Raw genomic sequence first — 22,136 nt, forward strand, 5'->3', positions numbered from 1 at the left:
GTGTAAATCCATTCAGTAGTTTTACAGATATTTAAAGATTTACAGAAATGGATATTTGAGAATTGTGAAATTTGATTGGCTGAGCCGTTCCGAGCATCAGCTTGCCTCTGATTGGCTGCCAACAGTTCAAACTAGGAAATCTTGGCAGCCATCTTGTTACTCGGTTGAAAAGAGTAGGGGGAAAAAGTATAAGAGGGCAGGGTAGGAACGCTATGACCTCCCTTGGGTGCTCATTTAACTAAGCCCCCGGGTGGGGCAGTTCCCGGGAGCAATTTTTAGTTAGATATGATGCGGGGTTTACTTCTATCATGGTTACAGCCACTTCCTCACAGCAAATATTAGGATATGGGGGTATGCGTTTTCCCTCCCCCTCCGCTCCGAAGAGCAGCACGTTTTAGGAGGTATACGTAAAATGCAGGTGTCATACATGAATTAAAATGCGGGGGTCCATTGTAGACTGCTGGCCCCAGGGAAGACAATGTTCACGGGCCTTTAAATTGGATGGAGGCATAGTGTCCAATTTCCCTTGAAGAGCTTTCCATGGTCCTGGGTATTGTTATCGCCTAGGGCCGGTTTCAACAATGACCCATGGTGGTTACCTCTGGGACATTGTAGTTTGGTATTGCAGGGTGGGATCTATGCAGAGTTGCCGCTCTATCTTAGCAAACCTCTGCTTCGCTTCATGGAAGTGAGAGGAGGAGCGAAGAAGATTTGCTTTTGGACAAAGGGAGTTTGCATGGAGCAGCTGGCTTTGTCTAAAAGGAATTCCGGCCACTGCAGGAGGCGGGGAGGTGGCAGGGAGTGTGGGGGATTGGGGCTCCTTGACCGGTTCCCAAACATTGTGGCCAGGATCATAGGGACACGGTTCCCTGGGCCTAAAATGACGTGGCAGAGTTTTGAGTTATAGGGTGATTCTAAAAAGAGCCCTTGTTTTCATTATGAGTTTGTTGGAGCTAAATGTAAGTGCAGATGAACAGCTTCAGGTTGTTGAGAAAAACTATGTTTCCTTGATCTGTGAATTGAACTCCATCACCTCTGTATATGTCACCCATATCAAAACGTAGATTGTTGTTGTAGATGGACCCCATTCTATGATCTATGAGGTATGCAGACACAGGTTTATTGACATTCTTCCTAGCTTTCTCAATCTGAGGACAGAATTGATTTGACCATTTCCACTTCTGGCTTTGTCATATATTGGAGTATACAAAGACAGCTTGGGGCAAAAGAAACATCAATTGTGCAAAGGTATACTTCATGAGCATTTCCAGGCCCACCCCAGTCAATGTGCCTAGATCATTGCCACCACAGTGCACAATCATGAGGTCAGGTTGTTGGAGATGCAAAGATGTTTTAACCAAAGGCAACAATTGGTGCCACTTTAATCCTCTCTGTGGAAACCATTTAACGTCCACATTTTGTAAACCTAGGTCCTTGTCATAAAGTCTGTGTTTAGCATACCTTTTGCACCAGAAAACATAGCTGTGTCCTACGATCCATACTAACATTTTGAAGGTATGGATGGAGAGATTTAAAAGATGTCTGTAGCTCATGTAGTCCATTGGTAGAATGAGAGATATGTTGAAAGGTGGAGAAAAAGCTTTTTTTTTAGAAAACGATAACTGATTGTCTGATGAAGAACATGGTGCAGTGAAAACTAGGATGCATGTTAGTTTCCTGAAAAAGTATGTTTCTGATTGGTTAATAAAAAATTTTGAAACATACACTACATAGGATACGATCAGACGTGCAGAACTCAACCACACCTGCTACTTGCATTTGGAAGGTACTGTTCTGAACTTTAAAGTTGCAAAAACTGCTGGGAATGATGTATGGTGAACTTGCGATTTGCACCTGCCGTTGAATGTGGCAGAACCTGTTGAGATGAAATACGGTAAACGTTTGACCTGCACCTGCCGTTGAATGTTGCAGAAACTGTTGGTATGGCAACAAGGTGATTGTGGGAGGAGTAGAAATAACTGTGGTATTAAAATATGAAATGCAAATTTATTACAACTGATAAGCTATTAAGGTTAGTTTTTCACAAATGAGTAGTAGGTCTAGAAGAAGTGTGTTGTTCAAAATTTGCAGTACTATTTTTAGAAATAGGCTTCTGAATTGTTGTAAGGGTTCAGGGCTGTATGGCGATGCAGCAGTGTGGGGGAGTCTCCAAACCACAAAATAAGAGAACCAGTTTGGGTCGTTTTAGAAGAGAGTTAGAAAGGGTTAATATGAGTAACCAATAGAAATTTGTTTTGCAATTTGAAATGATAAAGGTAGGATTTTGATTTGCTATTTACATCTATTTCTGTGCGGAAAGAGAGGGACATTTTGCCATTACTGGTTCTATTCTTGATGAGAGTCTTGAATTACATTTACTGTGTGAGAAAGAAAATATTGCTTGCGTTTGTGAAATTTGAAATCTGCATACCAAGAACAGAGGTGAGTTACAAATTAATAAGGTGTGTTATACATTGTGTAGCAGTGGTTAAATCTTTGAGGCGATATTTTTAAGTTAGAACAAATATATATTTTTTAAATAACATAGTGTTACCGAAGGGCCCTGTTTCACATTTGTTTCAAAATGTGCCTAGAGTGTGAGTAGTTGCTGAATAACTACCCCATATACATTTAGGTGTCTTTCAGAAAGAAGAAGTGTAGTTTGTCATGTTCAAAGGAGTGTATGGTTTTGAAAGTGAGGTACAGGGTTAATTTGGGTTCTAAAATCGACCTGGGCAACATAAAGGAAATGTCCCGCGTTTGCAGATTGTGTCTTGTCAAAAAATTACTGGGGGGGGGGGGTTTAGATGAGGCATGTTTTATTAACTTGAGGGAGAATAAAAAAAATTGAAATGTTGCATCCAGACATTGTGCTTGGACTCTCGACACTAATGAGCTATGTTTGAATATAAGTGAAGGGAACTGTGAGACTCCCTGGCCATGCAGAATGTGCAGACATTAAAAGACCGGCAGATCGAGAGACTAAGAATGACACATCCATTTCTACATGTATTTTTACATGTGTTATGCATCGGAAGATGCCATACCTATAAAACACTGATATATATCTATTTGTATGTTTCTTTTAAGTATGTGCTAGTAGGAAAAGGCACAACCAGATGTACGCATGCTTTCGGTAATATGGTGAGACATTCAACTGTGATATGGAAAGGGTTGCTGCTTTGCATTTGGGTAGAGTCAACACTGTTAGTAGTTGCTGAGTAGTGAAGATGCAAAAGACTGATGTGGTCAAAGACATGCTGGTAAAGAGTTTAGTGATTATGATACTCCGTATGAGACTTTGAGAGGTATTGTTAAAGTTGTCGTATATATTTAAATGTCTTCGTGAAATGAGGAATGCAGTCTTTTGTGGTGAAAGGACTGCATGGTGTTGTGACTAAGGTACAGGGTTTAATTAAGATCGAACATCGACCCGGTAAATGTAAGAGATTGTGGATTGTGCCTTGTCAGAAAATACAGGGGGGGCGTTTCTATAGAAGAGATATGTTTTATGAACGTCTGGGAGATAAAAAAGTAATGGAAATGTACCCTGCATATTTTGTGTACGGATTTGTTCACACTGGTGAAGTACATGTGAAGATAAGTCTGTGGTTCCCAAACTGTGCGCCATGGCTCCTGGGGAGCCGTCAAATCTAGCATGGGGAGCCACGCACCAAGCACTTTAATGCATTTAACGTTGAAGGGTCTGTTGGTTTCAGTTAAACAAATTAGACTTAAACGCATGATGTTGAAGATTTGTAAGTGACATGCCTAAAGCTGTAAATGTAGTGATTAATTGATGGCATGTCGAAGATGACCTCCATATTTCACTGGATCCCATGTTGACACATTGACTCTCCAAAGTGGCACTGAAAACGCTCTCACTACCACTATGGAGAGTCAATGTGTCAATTTTCAACAAAGTGGATATCCAGTTTTTATCTTGACTAAAGCTGCGGTAGGAATCAACAAACCTGCGAAGGGAGGACCTTCTTTTAACCAATCCTAAGTCATCTCAGAGCCACATGGTCTTCGTTTCTAAATATTCCACCAGATCTGTGGCAATAAAGAAAATTATCAAGTAAAGATGGGAGATTTTAAACACAGAACCTGACTTCAATGGGTTGTTTGCGCATCAACTATTGTTTGCCCACATGAGGAATCGTAACCTCAAAGAGATGTTGACCCAGGTCAAATCAGCCAATAATAACACAGAAACTGGAATGCATAGATGTCATAATTGTGTCAATTGCAACAACGTGATGCTAGGAATACAATCAATTATCTGCATTCTGGCAAACAGATTCACCTCAGGTATTCTGGTGATTGTAACTGTGGCTCACCTTACGTAGGGAAAGCTGAGCGAAAAAAATAAATCAGAATCACAGAACACAAGAGTACAATAAGAACCAAAAGCATGAAATCTCACTTGGTAACACATTGGTTAGACAATCAGCACACCATTGCACAGTTTTTTTTTTTAACCTTTTATTTAGTAATTTTCACTTGGAACACCACATGACAGTTTACAATCACCATACAGTAATTTACATTTCTCGAACATTGTACCCTCCCATACCTCTTCACAACATCAGCACAGTGAATGGTACATCCTTATCAAATATTTAGGCATAGCCAAGTACATAATCAAATCTTAGATAATGATGGCACCTGTGGAACATTATTGGTACAGTATAGCACATATATAACAACATCCCGGTCGTACGACCCCAGATATGGCAGTTCTCAGAGAAGCAACAAACATTGTGTCTTTCCGTTTTCTCTGTTGTTCTGTTTCTCATAAGCAGCAGTGATCATAGGGAGCACCTCTCCAGTAGTCTTTACCCGTCAGTGCATGGCGGGACACAGTTCTACAGTATACAAGTGGTATAATTTCGTGACAGAGATAGCTATCAGGTGTCATGTCACAATGGGGGTGCCTCCGGCTCATCTGTGTTACGGCTGAGTACGTATGTCTAAAGTGGCCCCCATATATCCTTCGGCCGAGAGGCCCGGGGAAGTGTCTCAGCATAAGCAGTTAGCTGTTCTTGGCAATAAAGTAAGTCTGCCAACCAATCCTTGATCTTCGGGGCCCTCCCCCTACCCCACCTGCAAGCCACCTGTCGCTTAGCCAACAGAAGTGAAAGTGCGACCAATTTCCGATAGGTTTTAGGTACCTGTGCTGTATAGCCCAGAAGTGCAACTAGAGGGGTCTCCTCCAGTGTGCCATTTATCATTGCTTTGAGCGCCCCAAATGTTTTTTCCCAAAACTCCTGTACTTTTGGGCAGTCCCATGCTAAATGTAAGAATCCTGCTCCCGCCCTCCCACATCTCTCACAGCTATCATTGTCAGATAGCTTAAATCTATATTTTTTGACAGGCGTGTAGTACAACCGATGAAGAAATTTGTAGTGGAGAACCTGTAATCTACAACTGGCAGAGACTTGCGAAGTTTGAAGGCAACAATATGTCCATTGTTCATCAGTTAACTCCCACCCCAAATCCCCATTCCATTGTGTGTGAGCTGGACTACTAACATCTACTAGTTGCGCCAAATGCACCGGTAGAGTCCTGATACTAAGTGCTTCCCGTCTTTGGAATTCAGCATCTGATGCAGCGGGGCTAGTTTTACGGGTTCCCTCGGGAATTCAGGGAGACTCGCCCGAAGCCCCTGTCGCAAGCGAACATACAGAAAAATATCTAGATGTGAAGTTTGTATACCCTGAAAGAGGTGGTCCGATGAACAAAATGAACCTTCATGGAAGAGGTCCCCCCATGTGACAACATGAATGCGTTGACACAACTCATGAAAGCCCCGCTCTTGCAGTAGCGGCATGGCTGGGTGATATGATGAGGGAAGCTGCGGAGCATATTAAAACGAATAATTAAGCTGGCCCGCAATGCAATTCCAGGTGTCAACCGTACTTGTGACCGTGGTAGGCGGGGTCGCCCGCGGTCTGATTGGGCCATGTATAATACCATTCAACGGTATTGGATCCGCGAGCCAATCCTCCGTTGCCACCTGTGGCATATATTTAGGTGGCTTGATCCAATAGTAGGCATAATGTGCCTGCACGCTGAGATAATAGAGTTTGAAATCGGGTATATCCAGCCCGCCCTGAGGATATGGTCTTGTGAGCATTGACCACCGGAGCCTCGGTTGTTTTCCTCCCCATAACAACCTAGTTAGTTCAGCGCGCAATGTTTAAAAAAAAAAAGAACCAGGATTATAGGGGATATTAAGGGACAGGTAAAGAAACTGTGGAAGAATGACCATTTTTATGAGTGATGCCCGACCAGCAAATGAGAGAGGCAGGGATATCCACCGTGTGATATTACTGGTTAGCCTGGTCATAGCCGTGCCATAATTAAGCCGTAGGGTGTGTTCCCTGTTTCCGGTCACTTGTATTCCCAGATAGCGCAGATCCCCGTCACACCATTCAAGTGGAAAGTCAAGGGCATATTTAGAAACCGCAGGCGTAAGAGGAAACACCTGAGACTTCCCCCAATTGATGACAACTCTGGATAATCTTCCAAACACTATAAACTCCCACAGCAACGGGTTGATATTCTGCTGCGGGTCCTGAACATATAAAGTCATATCATCTGCGTATAATGAAATCAGAACTTGCCGTAGGCAACAGCGAAACGCCTTGTCTTGATGGTGTTGACACAGTCGAGAGGCTAATTGCTCAAGAGCTATAGCGAAGAGTAGCGGGGAGAGCGGACATCCCTGCCGCGTGCTTCTTGAGATGGAGAACCCGGGGGAAATGTGACCATTAATTACCACCCTGGCGGTGGGTTGTTGGTACAATAGGCTGATCCAGAACAAGAATAACGGAGGAAATCCCATTTGCCGCAGCACACCAAAAAGCTAATCCCACTCCACTGAATCAAATGCCTTTGTGGCATCCAAGAAGACTGCAGCCAGCGGGAATTCAGGTGCTACATTTTCGAGCAGCGAAAACAGGGTGCGGAGGTTGTGAGTGGTGGCTCGCCCAGGAATAAATCCCGATTGAGCTTTTCCATTAAGAGAGTAAGCCTATTAGCAAGCACTTTAGCCAATATTTTCATGTCACAATTTATAAGCGACAACGGTCTGAAGGAGTCACAGGAACTAGCATCCTTGCCAGGCTTTAGAAGGGACGTGATCAATGCCTCCCTCATCGAGGGTGGAAGTGTCCCAACCTCTAAGGACTCCTCATATACTTCCTTAAGAACGGGTACCATGATGTCTATATAGCTCTTATAGAATTCAGCGGGAAGGCCGTCCAATCCTGTCGCCTTTCTGTTTTGCAGTTGCATTATTGCCTCTCTAATTTCATCTAAATCGAACGGCAAGCATAAAAAAACCCTCTGAGTATCGCTGAGCCACCCTAGGACCACATCCCCCAGAAAGCTGTCCAGATCCACCTGCCCAGACTGCTGTGTAGTGTATAGCGCTTTGTAATGCGTAATGAAGGTGTCCATTGTAGTGGCCGTATCTCGCTGCCTTGTCCCGTCTGATCCCATAATTTCTAATATCTGAGTAGAAAAGCGAGGGCAGCGGGCTACCTCAGCTAACGCCCTTCCAGGCCTCTCCCCCTCCCCATACCTGCGGGCTATCCAATATCGTCCCTTAAACTTTACCTCCCTTGCCGCTCTTTCTTCGTATTCTGTCAACTTCCCCCTGAACTCCTGTTGCAGCCGACCCGTGTCCCCTCGACTCATCTGTATCTCAAGCCCTTTCAGCTCTTGTTCCAACTTCCTGAGCGTTCTCTGGATATCTCGCAACACACCAAAACTTTTGGAAATACAGAACCCTCTAATAGTAGCTTTAAATGCCTCCCAGATCACCTCCACGCTGTCCACAGACCCCTTATTCCTCAGAAAGAAGTCCCTTATCTCCTCCCCAAGTTCATGTTGAAACACCGTATCTAACAAAGCAGTAGGGTGCAACCTCCAAGTAGTTGCTTGTCATATCCCGGTGGTATAAGTGAGAGCTTCACAGGAGGACAATGATCAGAGAACGTTCCGGCAAGGTGCACCACATTCTGAATTGATACACCTAACCTCCTGGATAGCAAGACATAGTCTATACGGGCCCATGTCCCTGTGTATGATGTGAAATGGGTCCCCTCCGTATCCTGGGGATGTGTGTAGCACCAGCTGTCTATAGCCCCCCCTCTTCCATTATTCCCTGTAATTGCGTTATAATGAGACGCAGCCGTGTTAGATATATCCATAGCTGAGTTTAGAGCCACATTAAGATCACCTCCCCATATTATATGAGTGGATCCTACAGTCATGATTTTCCCCCATATGTTAGTACAAAATTCTGGTGCATCTATATTCGGCCCGTAACAGTTAGCCCAGTCGCCCCATATTATCACGTACCTTTCCTGGGGATCTTCCAGCGACCCCGCCATCACGAAGGGTGTCTGCTTTTTAATTAGTATAGCTGTCCCTCGAGCGTAGGAGGAATAAGAGGAAAAGACTCTGCGACTCACCCACCTACCTCTGCTTTTGTTTGACAGGAAGAAATTTGCGCCGCTCCTCCTGGACAGTGAAGTCGGAATACATGGTGAGGGGCAGCCCCTCAAAGTGAAGTTGCTTTTTCTCTCTCGCTACCCTTAGAGCCACGTCTCTGTCCCTATAATTCAATAAGCGTGCAATAATAGGTCGGGGCTCGCTCCCTGGAGGTGGTTTTGGCCCTAAGGAATGATGAGCCCTTTCAACAATGAAGTGAGGAGAGAGTAGTTCCGTCCCCACCACCTCTTTCAGCAGCCCTTCTATGTACGCCTCCATCTTACCTGTGTTGGCGCTCTCTGGTATTCCTAGGATGCGTATGTTATTACGACGGCTTCTCGCCTCCATGTCCTGGCTTTTTGCAGCTATAATCTTTAGTAACTTATCTATCCGTGTGACCGTGGCCTGAATTTGTGCTGAGTTATCCTCCGCCTCCGATATTCGCTGCTCAGTGTCCTTTATACGGGCCTCGTGTCCCTCAATTTTGCGGACTATGGAATCCATGCACGTGGTCAAGGTGTCCATTTTGTCTGCAATAGTCACAAAGCCCTGACGCACCTCCAGGAGGATTGATTTCATATCATCACCTGAGGAGGCTTGAGGTTCCAATTGCATCCCGTCCATGCCAGTATGCGACTCCGCCACCTGTTGCCCTGTCATTCTTCTTTGTGTCAAAGGTAAGGCGCGATTGACGCGCATCGGTTTTACCCATCGTATGTCGCACAGTGGGCCCCTAACCACAGTACGCGATAGAGAGCAGAAGCAATATTCAACTAATGATGCCTTTAATCACCCGCCCAAACGCTGCAGACCTTCCTGTACAGTGTACAGCCGCACCACTCTCATCTACTTAGTGCTTCCAATTGCGCTCTACTGCAGTTACCAATAAGTACTATGCAGCACACCTCCCCGCTTCAGAATGGGGCTCGTCTCATGTTTCCTGCCGCGTTAATACTAGGCCTGGGCTAAAAAAAAATTCCGTTCGCAGAAATTGCGGTAATTTGAAATTTTCGCGTTCCGCGGAAAGCGCGAAAATGTCAAAATTTCCGCATTCCACAGCTTTGCGATAATTTGGTTTTTGATCGCGCTGTAAAATAATACATTCTCGCGTGCGCGCGATCGCCTTACCTGAATCCCTGCGTTCGCCGACAAGTTTTCTTGATCCGGTCGCGTTCTCCATGAGATGTTGTATTGTTTTTAGCCATTTGCGCTGTCTCACGACAGTTCGCGCCCGCAGTGACGTCATGCGTCACGCGATCACGTCTTTCTTCTCGCGATCATGCACCGCGAGACAACTTAAAACAAGATGGCCGCGCCCGCGAGCAACCGCATGGGTAAGTTGGCAAGCCGCAACCATGCAGAAAATCTTGCGAACATGCAGGAAAAAAACTTCCGCATCTTCGCGATATTTCCGCGTGTTTGCGATAATTTTGAACATTTTCGCGATAATTTGCGAAAGTGGATTTCGCAAATTCCGCCCACCCCTAGTTAATACATAGTTCATGGCAAGCCGTTGGGCTGTGCACAACTCTCCTCCAGCCGAATCTTGCCAAGTGTTCAGGGGGCCCCAGCGCCTGTTCCTCTGCGCACCGCGCACTGGCCACGGGGTGCCCTTTCACTTTCCTTCTTCCTTGTTTTGGCTGGTCTTGGTGGTATATTAATGTATGCCTTTAATGTTCTGGGCGCTTCTTGCTGCTGCAGCCTAGCTTTGCTTGCTTTATGCCCATGCTAGGCGCCAGCCTCCACCATTTCTGCCGGGTCTCTGATGCTGCCCTACAGCCAGTCCGCCATGCACACCCGTAGCGTCGATGCAAACCCCTGCGCTCCTTTCACCATCCGATGTGGCTAGCACGGCCTCCAACGACCATTACCTGTTTCTTGCAGGTGGCGCCGCCAGTCGATGTGCAGCCTCCGTACTTCTAGGTCCGCCGCTCCTCGCCCGCCGCCATTGCGGGCCGCCGGCCCTTAAACCATGTGTGAGCCGCGGTGCTCGCGCAGGCACCTTGCCCCCGCCACAGCTCCAGGCCACGTCAGCGCTCAGCTCGGTCGGGTCCGCGTCTCAGCTGCAGCAGTCGCTCACGCCTTTATTCCTTTTAAAATTGGACAGGCGCGCTCCTCAGGTGTTGCGCTTCTTCATGCTTCAATATGTTGCCGTCATTCCTCGCCGGGACAGGATAATCGCAGGGTCTTTACGCCGGACAGCGGCAGCCTCACACAGTGGCGGCCATTCCGCTTGTGCACCACGTAGCGCCCCCACCATTGCACAGTTGAGATTCACCATCCTAGAAGTGTTGCAGCTTAAACCTAGTAGAGACAATGGGAAATTGCGATCTCAACGAGGAGTGTGCTGGATTAAGTCACTCCAGACCATGACTCCTGCAGGTTTAAATGATAACATTGACATCTCTTGCTTCCTATAATGAAATTGTTCACCACGCATGTCACTTCTGTACATGTTGTTATTTTGCAACAGGATGTTCTGCTCATGGCATTTCAGGGCTTATGTCATGGCACATTTTGTACAATGTGCCTACTCATGGCAATTTAATACAATTTCTTTCTTTACTTCATTCTTAATTTCTGGGATTCTATGTTTTTCTACATTCCACTCTATTCATGCTTTTTACTTACTGTTTGTCTTTTTACTTTCTTTCCAGTACTTTTTCAGGATGCAGGCCAGTATGGCATTGTTTTCTTTTTCTGTATTCAGTTCCAGGCCTTTATGGTGTATAGGTCATATTTTCAGTAACCGGATCATTTGGGGTCTTTGGTGTTTTTTACACCAGTCTCACATTTTTGCACTCTCGTCAGATTCTAGTGTCTGTTTTTATTGAGGGCTATTAAGAGTCGCACGTTGTGCGCTTGCATCATCACTTTGTTATAGTACCAAGGTCAATATGTTCTACTTGCCCGTTCCACCATGGCGCTTCTTTTGCATCAGTCGCGTTGAGTCCGTTTTTGATGTTCATAATTGTTCCGCATTCAAAACAGGCCGTCAGGCTTTACGTTGGTTGCTGAGTTCTTGGTTCAAGTTAGTTGACGTGAAATACGGTTCTTTCCGACATCGGTGAGTACTTGGCAGACGTTTGATCATTTTTTTCACAGTTTAGGTATTATGATATTTAGCATTTATGTTCTGCCTGTGTGTCTTTTTAGCACTTTGTTCACTTGGAGGCGATCAATATAACAGAGGTTGTTCCAGCGTTTTTTCCATTTGGGCTGCAAGTTTGAACTGTTTGCACCGAGGTTTCCACATAGACGCTTCCAGGTAACGAGTAGGCGTTTTCAGAGTGTTCATTTAGCCACACTTATGTGTATTTATCTTACGGTGTTCATTTGCTCAATTTTACATTATGGGCTTCATTTTCGCCACATCACGTGGTCGGAAGATTATTGTTCAACTGAGGGATTCAGTAACCAGTGCTGCGTTTGGTTTACACGCCCAGAGAGGTAAGGGTTTTCTTTTGTTAGAATTCCCTGTATCTGCATCAACCCATCTCAGTGCTTGAATAGAGAACTTAATTTGTCCTCTTCATAGATTGTGTTACTGGCTGTACATTGCCTATTGAGGATCATTTACCATTCTCACCATGTAAGTTACATATTAGAATTCTTGGGATATGTGAGGCATTTTTCTGGTAGTGTCCTGGTGTGTGGTGTAGCAGCATTTAATCACTTGTTTTTTAATCGGTGGGTGACCTGGATCCTGCTGTTCTATTTACTTAGGATGACTTCTGTGGTGTTGCACTTCAGTCTGCACATCTTTTTTCTCTAGGGAATTTTTGGGTGCACTATTTTTCATATTGCTTGGTTGTAACTCCTCATTGCCATGCGTTGGCGCATTATTGTTCCCTATATGTTGTACTACTGTTTATGGTTTGCTATCAACATTATCAGTTTTTCATGTAAGATTTAAATTTTTTAGTGTGGTCCCTAAAGATGGGATTCTTTAATCCCGAAATGCATTGGGCAAATCTTCAAATGAAGACTTCACATTTGTTGACCTCAATATAATTGTCATGTTCCTATGTTTTCTTGGTTATTGTAAATACTGACTGTGAGTTGTATCTTTAGATGTATTGGTAAAATGAGCCAAAAAGAGGCCATAACTTCAGTAGTGCAATCCATAGATTCCTGTGTGTAATCTTTTTGAGATTACTTACTGGTAATTGTGGATTTTCTTAATGGATTATGTGAAATATTGCCTTCAAAGCTGTGCATCCAGAATTCAAGTGAACAGTCACTTGGCATATTTTTGTCCCTTGACCCATTGGCCATTGCCCGTGGCTCCCCACTGTTACTTTTTTTGGAGGGTAGGGTGGATGTAAGGCCGGCCTCTGGAAACTTGCATTTTTCTCCCTGAAAATAATTGGGATGAAGCTGACGAAGGTAATATAATCATATATGCAGGGTGTTTTGTATTACTAAGGCGGTGCATTTAATAAACAAAACTCCTATTTATACTTCTTTCCCCATGCCTTTTTTAGAGTAACATCTCAAACTTTTTTATCACACTTACTATGCTAGATAACACCCCTATGCATGTAGGCCCCATTGCCAGTGTTTCTGCACTTGAAGAATATTTGCATGCACTTCCATTACTACCCATGTCATACGTGCCAACACACCTTTCTCAGCAGGGTGACTCACGATTTTTTAAACAACATACAGCTTTAATTTTGGGGTCTCCTCCCTAAAATTGGCTCCAAATCAATGCAAGTAAAATTAATTCCTCTGATTATTTTTTTTTATACGTCCCTCTTTCTTGCTTCCAAATCTTGCCATTATGCCGTATATGCTGTTTTACTTCCCTGTACTCAAGGAGAGAGCAGGCCTGTCTGGAAATGTGTGTGTACTGAAACAAATGTGTATTAGAAGTACCTATGATTCGAGTACAAATGTCAATACTTAATGATACTTAGTGTGTTTAATAGACAGGACAACTGTACTTTCCTGATAACTTACATTGGTGTAAAATGCATTTGGTAAAAACTCAAAACTATTAACGAGTCTAACAAAATAATTCAGGCATCTTCCGCTTAATTTGAGAGTGTTGAAACGTGGGTAACCAGTGAAATATGGAGGTCATCTTCTTCGACATGCCATCAATTAAGCACTACATTTACATCTTTAGGCATGTCGCTTACAAATCATCAAGATCATGCATTTAAGTCTAATTAGTTTAACTGAAACCAACAGAAACTTCAACATTAAATGCATTAAAGTGCTTGGTGGGTGGCTCCCCTGGCTAGATTTGACAGCTCCCCAGGGAGTCACAGCGCACAGTTTGGGAACCACAGATTTAAGTGAAGTTAATTGTCAGGCTCTCTCCCTATGCTGAATGTGCGTATATTAGAGGGCCTGCAGATCAAGAATATGAGACGTTCCTTGACTCCTCCCCCCATTTTCTCCCCCCAACAGTTTCTCCCTCTCCTCTTTCTAAAAATAAAGTAACAGAGGCCTATCTACTGTGAAAAATAGTATTTAGACCTTCACTGGCCCGTTGGTGGCATCTGTAGAGCACAAAGAAAGTCATCATCGGTTTCAATTCTACACGAGTGCAGTGTATCATGTTGGAAGGACTACATGGTGTTGTGACTAAGGTACAGGGATGAATTGGGGTCCAACGACAGCCAGAGAAATGTAAAAGGAATCACCTTCTGCAGATTTAACCTAGTGAGAAATACTGTGTGGGCCTTTAACAGGGATATGCTTTATTACCTTCACGGTGCTGAAAAAAATGAAATGCTACCTGCACACTTGGTGGATGGGTTTGCGCACACTCATGAAGCATACGTGAATATAAGTTAAGGTAATTGTGAGGCTTCCTGCTCATGGTGAAGCTGCGTACATCACAGCGGCAAATCGAGAGACTGGGGATGACACGTCCCTTAACCCCCCACCTTCCTCCCGCTCTCTAAGGGTTCATCTCCCGTTGTTTGTAAAAGGAAGGTAACAGAGGCCCATCTACCGTGAAAAATAGCACTTAGACCTTCACTGGCCTGTTGGTGGCATCTGTACAGCAGAGAAGAGTGCAGTGTGTCATTTTGCAAGGACTACATTGTCTTGTGACTAAGGTACAGGGATGAATTACGGCTTAAAGTCAGCTCGGGAAATGTAAAAAAATTGGCCTTCTGGAGATTGAACCTGGTGGGAAAATACTGGGGGGACTTTAACCGGGACATGCTTTATTAACTTCAGGGAGATGAAAAAGATAAGATGTTGCATGCACACTTAGTGCACGGGTTTGCTCACATAGGTGAAGCACATGTGAATATAAGATAAGGTATTTGTCAGGCTTCCTGCTTATGCTGAAGCTGCCTACTTTACAGGGGCGGCAGATCGAGAGACTGGGAGTGGCACGTCCCTTGACCTCCCCCTCCTTCCTCCCACTCTCTAACGGCTCCACTTCCCTCGTTTGTAACAGGAAGGTAACAGAGGCCCATCTGTGTTGACCCTTACTGGACTGCTGGGGGCATCTGACGAGCACAGAGAAAGTCGTAATTGACTTCTATGCTATACAAAGAAATGCACACAGTTGCAATGTACATATCGCCCCAATTTAGGTTACTCGTTGATTCGTCTCAATAGTTTAACTTTGCTGAGGTATGTCTATGCTTCACCATTTATTTTCACAGGAGTTATGTATCGGAAGATCTGATACCTATAAAACACAGGAATAGATCTATCTGTATGTTTGCTTTAAGTATGATGCCTCTAGGAAAAGGCAGAGGGAGATGCATGAATCCTTTCAGTAATATGGTGAGACTTTCAACTGTAACATGTAAAGGGTTTCTGGTTTGCATTTGGGTAGGCCCAACATTGTTAGTAGTTGCTGAGTAGTGAAGATGCAACAGGGGAATGAGGTTAATGACATGGTGGCAAAGGAATTAGTGATTTTGGTACTTTGTATGAGTGTTTAGGAAGGAATTGTTGAAGTACGCACTATATATATATAAGTGGAATGAGTAGTGTTTGATATTTGAAATCAAGAAAATAGTAATGTAAATAATGTCTTGGTAGTTAATATCAGTAATCATATGTAATTATTTTAAAATATTGAATAGATGTTAGAAACTATTGAAATTGTGCTTTTTTTTCAGAAAATTGTTTTTTTTGGATCACAAATTCAAGATGCGAGGAAAAGATGAAAAGAGAACGAAACAAACAAAGAGATCTACTTAAAGAAAAGTAAAAAAACTGTGTTACAAACAAATGAGAATATTGCTAAGGATAACGTTTGGTAGGTAGGAGCACCAAACACTTTCTTAAAAGAGTTGTGGAGAAATTACATGAACAGAATAGGAACAAAAAGAAAAAGAAGAGTTTTTCAACTAAGGAGAAGGAGAACGACACTTCAAATGGAAAAAAATTGTTTTTGGGAAAACAACACATGTTAAACAAAGACAAAAACAATTTCAACAGATTCAACAATGACTGTTTCGAAGTAGAGTAATTCAGAATTTATTGAATCATTGTAAGAAGTATAAAAGAAGATTACTAGCCTATAAACAAAATCAGCAAATTGAAACTGTAGTAGATACTACTTTTAATTTGAAACAAAAATTATTTATTTTAATATTGAAGGGGATGAAATCATTGGATACAATTATAAAGTTTCTGAAAGACAAAAGCAAAAAAAAAGGGTAAATAGCGTTTAGTTCGCAAGCGGAACAACGCATGCCATAATAACATGGTTGTTACAATGACCACGTTGTTATTTCGCATACTGTTACAACACAAGTTGGAAAAACGACTTGCGTTAAGGGGGAAGAAGGTGTTGGATTTAAAATCCAACACCTTCTCTAGTGTCCGCACAGACTGGAGTTGGAATAGTAAATGATACTATTCCAACATCCAGCACCCCCTACAGCATGTAAAGGTTCCGACTTGCATTGTAACTGTATGCAAAATAACAACGCGGTCATTGTAATGACCGCGTTATCATGGAATGCGTTGTAAACTCATGTGAAAAAAAGGTATATATTCAAGAAGAAGTCTTGTTAATAGAAGTAACTTTTGTAAAAGTTTCAGTGGTGAATGGAAACACACTTCTACTATTAATCCTTTCTTTAATGAAGAAAGCTACTTTCAACAGATTACATTAGTGTTTGCAGTTGATACTCGAGGTCACTGTTACAAATTTTGGAATGGTTGTCCCATTCCAAAAGAAGAAATAGTTGTTAGGAGTGCAGAAGAATTAATAGCTGAAGAAGTACAAGGGAATCACGCACAAGCTCCTGTATATAAGTGGGATTGTAGCAGTAGTTGCAGTATTCGACAGGAATCTATTGACATAATGCTAAATATTTTATGACAATACAAAAGGAAATTGTTAAAAAGAAGATTAGGTTGTTACAAGGACTAAATCCCTGTAAGGTAAGACAATATACTGGGTTGCACGTACATCCTCTGGCTTATCTTTCAGGAAAAGTGTGTAAAAATACTTTCCATCACTTAAGAATGTTAGCAGTACACCACTCAGGAATGCGGACATTTGTAAGGAAAGTGTAGTATGTAAAAACTCCTGCATTATGTTTAAGTGAATTGAACAGAGCTCTTTTATACGGTTGTTTATCAAATGTAGAAAAAATGTCTGAGGAAATTGAGTTTAATTTTTTGGGTTCAGAACAGCAGTGTGTAGAAAGTGAGAGCTTGACAAGTGCAGATGTTGAAGAATAAGGGAAAGAGATTAGCATTGATCAGTTTGTAGAAGAAATTAGAAAGTTTAAGACAGTGTGTTCTGAAAAACCAAACTATGTTTGTATTTGTTGTCGACGTACTCATTATAAAAGTCAAACTAGGAATGTTAATTTATATTTAAAAAGTGAAAAGGAGAACAATGATAGGTGGCAGCAATTTGGAGCTTACTTGTTGGTGGAAGGTCGATTTGAGTTGGGTACTGATCAACTTATTTGTAAATATTGTTACAACAAATTAGAAGAGAACAACATGCCAGTTAGTGTACATAATGACTTAGGATTAGTAGCTATTCCAGAGGAACTGGCAGATTTGAATACATATGTGTCAGTTCTTATTCAATCTGTTCACCCATTTCAAGCTATAATTCGTATGGAGGCTAAAACAGGTAAACTGCCACCAACATATTTACAAAGAGGTTTGAAAGAAGTGTTGTGTACTTACCTTTAGATTTTAAGAAAAATATTGAAACTGTTGGTGGAGACAGAGAGGAAAATGAGCCAGTATTTATTCTAGTAAAAGGTGTGCCAACAAAGAGTCAGAAAATATGGCAAGAGTTTGTAGATGTTAATAAACTTCAAAAGGCTACGTTATATCTTGTAGAGAATAATATTTATTATAAAACTGTAAATGTTGATGAACAGGTAATATGTTTAGAAGATGAATCAGAAATTTCAAGTGGTCAAATAGATAAAGTGGACAAGGAATGCTCCAAGATTTGGAATGGATACTGATGAAACAGTATTGTCTTTCATCAAACAGTATGTTACCTGTGAGATTCCAAGAGAAGGAAGAGAAAAGAGCTTGAGACAACAAGATTTACGTTTCCAAAGTCACTGTTGATGAAAATACAAGTCTAAAGGAAAATATTATACCAAGTGTCGGTTTGGATTCCCGAGTCCAGTAATTTCTAAATGAAGAGTAAATTCTTTTTTGTCTGCTGTAAGACATAAAATAACTCGAAGTCTTTGAAGAATAGGTACAACTTAAAAAGAACAGAACAGTCAAAGTATATGAATGACTACAATCCAGTTATTTTGAAACTGTGGAATGCAAACATGGGCATTCAATATGTAGCAGATAACTCAATTGCTGTTGCACGCTATGTTGTATCATTTATAATGTAATCAGAAAAGACAGAGATAAAAGAAATGTGGGAAGACATTTCACAAACAATTGTACAGCTTTAGCTTGAAAATGCTTTCCTACAGAGAAATTGGATCCTTTGAATGTTCGGATCGCTTGTGCTCTTCCAGTTTATATTCAAAGTCACGAGGAATCAAACATTAGAAGAAATTTAATACTTAGCAGTGAATGAAACAGAAAGTACAGAAATTCTTAAAACTAATATGTTGGATACATACTAATCCAAAAGGAGTTCTCATCTGGAAGAGATATGTCTGTATGAAATACATCAACATTACAGCTTTAAAAAAAAGTTACACCTAATATAAATCAAGGAAAATATGCAGTAATTGGATGTGATGGTTGCTTTGTAAAACAAGCCAAAGGAAATCTTATTAACCACAGAAAACACAGTTGCGAAACTCCAGATAAGAGAGAATTTTTCTATTTAGCACTTCTGCAACTGTTCAAGCCATGGCATAGTGAAACTGAATTACTTGGGCATTTGGACTGTTATGAAGATTCTTCTATTGCATGTAAAGATATAATTGCATGTATAATTTTCCCTACATATCTACAAATGGTAAATTATGAAATTGACAAGGAAAATACTATTGCAGCTGACAAAGCTAACAACATTTCTCAAGATAGTCAAAGTTCTGGTCCACCTAGTCAAGATCCACCAATAATCGAAAATGAAGTAGCAATAGCAATGAATGAAGTAGAAATTGCAATGCAACAAGCATGACAGGAGAATACTATGTTGGGAAACTTAGAACAACAACTAAATATTGAACAGAAAGAAATAGATCTACAAGTGACAGAACAGACACAACATGGTTTGTTGCATGAAAAAAATGAATGTCTATGTTCATCATTTAAGCCTATTCCTATGTACATCAGTGGTCAAGCTGGAACAGGTACAAGATTTTAAATTAAAGTTTTGACCAGTTATCTACAAAAAACAACAGATTTACATTTACCTTGTGTTGTAACAGCTCCGACTGTATTAGCAGCGCACAATATTAAAGGAATTACTTTACATAGATTACTTATGCTACCAGTTGAACATGATGATAAATTGGAATATCAGAAGCTGTCTAGAGATGCTTGTTATGAAGTGTCAAGAGTGCTGAAGAAAATGAAACTTCTAATCATTGATGAGGTGAGTATGGTCTCAAACTCAATGCTTGCCTTTGTACACTTGAGAATGCAAGAGGTTTTAAATACAGATTACGATGTTCTGTTTAGAGGAAAACATTTAATTGTATTTGGAGATCTACTACGACTAACTCCTGTAAAATGACAAGCAGTTTTTAGAACACTTGTGCATGAAGACACTAGGAAATGTGGGAAGTATTGGAAATGTGAACTTGTGGTTAAAATTTGAGTATAAATAACGTATAAACAATATGCAACAAGCAAGTGATGAAGATTATGGGAATATTCTCAAAGATATAAGAATTGGTGTCCTAACGAAACATGGTAAACAGGCTTTAGAAAGTTGGCTACTAAGGAACTTGTTTACAACTGAAAACACAGCAGCTGAACTAATGTACAAGAAGATTGAAGAAAATAAGTCTATACTTTCCCTAATGCCTACACTGCAAGAGTGTTGTACATTTAATCAAGAGCTTCTGAAAATGGAAAAATAAGAAATAGTTCACATTGAAGCTAGTGATATTGTTGAGCACCAGGGAGTGACCATTATTCTTTCAGAGAAACTACGGATCAAATGTTACTCTTTGGAAAAGTCTGTATCTAAAACTGCTGGCTTGGAAAAAACTTTCGATATATGTATAAACTGTCTGGTAATTATGTGGCATAATTTGAATGTAGGAGAAGGTTTAGTAAATGGAGCAATGGGGAACGTTGTTGATTTTGTAAAGTATAAGAACATAGATGGAATAGACTTGTTGAAAATAAATATAATCAGATTACAGAGGTAAAACAGATTGGGCCTTGCGCTGCATGTTTTTTTCTCGTAAAAGACTTGTATGTTCGCAGAAAACAGTTTCCTTTGTCTTTAGCATATGCAGTAACTATTCATAAATCTCAAGGTTTAAGTATAGACAGTGCTTTTGTAAATATTGGAAGTACTGTTTTCAAAGAGGGAATGGCATATGTTGTATTATCTTGAGTAAGAACATTGTCTGTTTTGGATTTGATTGATTTCAATGACAACAAGATTAGTGCTGATATAAATTGTTTTAGAGAATATAATCATTTAAGAAGCCTTCATACACCAAATTTAGGTGAATATCTCATTAATGAGAACCGTGTTGTGTGTTCAAAATGAAAATATGTTAAAGAATCAAGTGTGGATGAAAAAAAGAAAAAAATTGAAGAGAAAGGAAAAGGTGTAAAGAAACAGAAAATGGAAAGTGTTGATCATGTTGTCGGACACCAATTGGAAAATAGTTCAGGTATGAACTGTTACGGTAATGTAATTCTGAATGTTGTATTTTATCTACAAAATCTTTATCATGAAATCATAGGAAATCATAAAAAAAGATTATGTTCTGCAGTACATTATGTATTTCAACAATTGAAGTAAAATCCTTACTGCTTGTGGTATTCGCCAATTCTTGGATATCTGTACTGATTCTTTGACCTTCAGGCCTAATATAAAACAAGATGCACAAGAATTTCTAATGTTATGCTAGGAGTATTAGAATATGAAGGAATACAGATTGAAAACTTATTTGGATTAAGTTACAAATGGTATCATAAAGGTGAACAGTGTTCATTAACTCCATGCACTGAAGTCAACAGACAAAGATTTGTATACTTAACAATTCCAGACTTCAAATCTGTAGCTTTTAACAAATTAGTAAAAGCGTCAAATTATAATATGAAATGTTCTCATTGTAAATCAGAGATGTTATCTACATTACACATAGAAAGATATGGAAAATATCTTATTTTAATGCTACAATGTTGCAGAGCAAATGGAAGAAAATTGAAAACCACAATTAAAAGTTTTGTTGCCAGTCAAATATCTATTTCCGGAAGAACTTTTACAACAGTGGCTATTATTTTCCATGCTGGACCTACTACAACATCTGGACACTATACTGTGTATTTAAAGTGTAATAAAGGATGGACACATTGTAATGATGCACACTTGGAAATAAAACTCAGATTGCCTTACTAATTACCAAATTCATATTTTATATTTTTGAAGCCAAAGTTTTGAATGATCATTCAGCCTATTGGGAAGATGTAAACATGCTTTAACAAACTCATATTGGATATTTTGCAAACCAAAGTTTTGAATACGTTATTCAGCTAAATGGGAAGATGTGAAAAAATAGTAGAGAGCACTGGAAACAATTACTAATTATAACTAGTGTTGGGACTATTATTTGTGCTTATTGGTATTACATTTGGAAAAAATGCATTGAATTGCAAACAGTTTACATATTTGTTCTGTATATTGTAGGAGCTGTAAATAAGTGTTTATTGTGAAAATGTTCTTGAGATAAATGAAAGACACCTGTAGTAGGAGGATGTAATGAAAAAATTGTAAGGAGGAACACATATAGGTACAGATATTGGAAAGAATGTTGTATGCTGTTTTTTTTTTTTCAACAATCTAGGTGATTGTTTTTTTCCCCGCTGTTTCATGATGATATTATATCGACATCACTGTATATAGTGAAGTTAAGTGGAATCTGAGAACAGTAAAAAAGGGAAAATTAAATGTTATGTAAATCTTAAATTATGTTGTAGTCTTAAACAAATGACAGTGTAATTTGTGTAATATATTACATTACATAACAGTTTTTGGGTTTATTTGA

Source organism: Triturus cristatus, chromosome 1_2, assembly GCF_964204655.1.
Source record: "Triturus cristatus chromosome 1_2, aTriCri1.1, whole genome shotgun sequence".
NCBI lineage: Eukaryota > Metazoa > Chordata > Amphibia > Caudata > Salamandridae > Triturus > Triturus cristatus.